This window comes from Leptopilina heterotoma, unplaced genomic scaffold (genome assembly GCF_015476425.1).
Source record: "Leptopilina heterotoma isolate Lh14 unplaced genomic scaffold, ASM1547642v1 Lhet_351, whole genome shotgun sequence".
Taxonomy (NCBI): Eukaryota; Metazoa; Arthropoda; class Insecta; order Hymenoptera; family Figitidae; genus Leptopilina; species Leptopilina heterotoma.
Window position 1 is genome coordinate 365,022 of NW_025111033.1, and position 1,460 is coordinate 366,481.

Here is a 1,460-nt window from a genome sequence, read left to right on the forward strand (position 1 = left end):
GTTTGTTGGTTACAAAAAGGACTTAATTTATTTAACCCTCTATCACACGCATTAGATACAAGGACAGATTTAGATATTTATTTCGCAATAGTCGAGTTTTAACAATAATTTTGGGTATTATAACATTATCATACAATTTTTATTGCAAAATTTGAAATAAAAATTTTCTAAATTCTATTTCCTTACATTTTTACTCAAATTTGTCCAATTTTTTTTTATTCAAATATTTTTTTGAAAGGAATATTTTCATAGACTTGTTACTGAAGTAAAAAAAAGTAAATTAAATTTTGAAGCTTTATAAATTATTTTATGCAACTCAGGCGTATTATGGTCACTTTATCTACCTGTACAGGCGCATACTAAGTTCCCCCTTATTTATAACCCAGCGGCCAATAAAGTGCCCATTATTGCTCTAGGGCAATAAAGTACCTATTACAATATTGAAGAACTCGGACATAATTTTGGATTTATAGATTTTTAAGCTTCTAAAACAGTCAAAAAACTGCCTATTTACAGAAACGCTGGCAAACTCTCCTACATACTGAAATTTTTAATGATCAAAATTTTTCACAAATTTGACGACTTTTTTTTAAAAATGTTAATTAGTAAGTTGTAATAATTACCCAATATTATTATATTTTATTAAATGAATTTACTTGTATATTAGATTTTATATATTTTTTTTTATTAAATTTCCATTTTCATCAAATTGACAAAAAGACAAAATTTCTAAATTTAATGATAAAGTGTAATAGAAAAGTTTATAAATTAATAATATATTCTAATGTTCGTTACAACAATCAATTTTTACTTAAAATAAAAAATGATAAAAAGTATTATAAATATTCCCTATTAAAAATAATCACATGTAATTTCTAGGGTTAAATTTCACTAAAAAATTAGTAGAAATGATTATTTATTAGTAAAATTTACTAATTCAAAAGCAAAAAGTCAGTCACTAAATCAAATTAAGTAATCATTTTTACTATCTCAAATTTTAGAGAGTAAGTAAAAATTTACTTGAAATACACTTATTGAGGAAAACTAATAAACAGAACTTACTCTATTATACTAGATTATAAATAACAAATATTTAAAAAATTAATACCCTGAAAATGGACCTTGAAAAAAATTATTTTGGACCTTGAAACCCTTGAATTTGTTTAAAGAATCGCTGGTCACCCTGAACAAATTAAGTTAATATAAATTAAAATTTTGAATTATTCTTCAATATACAGAGATAATAAATATAGATACATTTATCCTTCGAATATATCCTGTATTGTTTACGTGTAAATATTTTGGTATTTTTGTCAGCTTCATGTACTAACAGGAAATAATGTTGAGGAAATGTCATTGCTGTGTGCGTGTACGATATATATATATATATATATATACTTTGTACATAAATCATCAATATATGGTATACGTAAATTTTTTCTAAAGGGATTCAAGTTCAA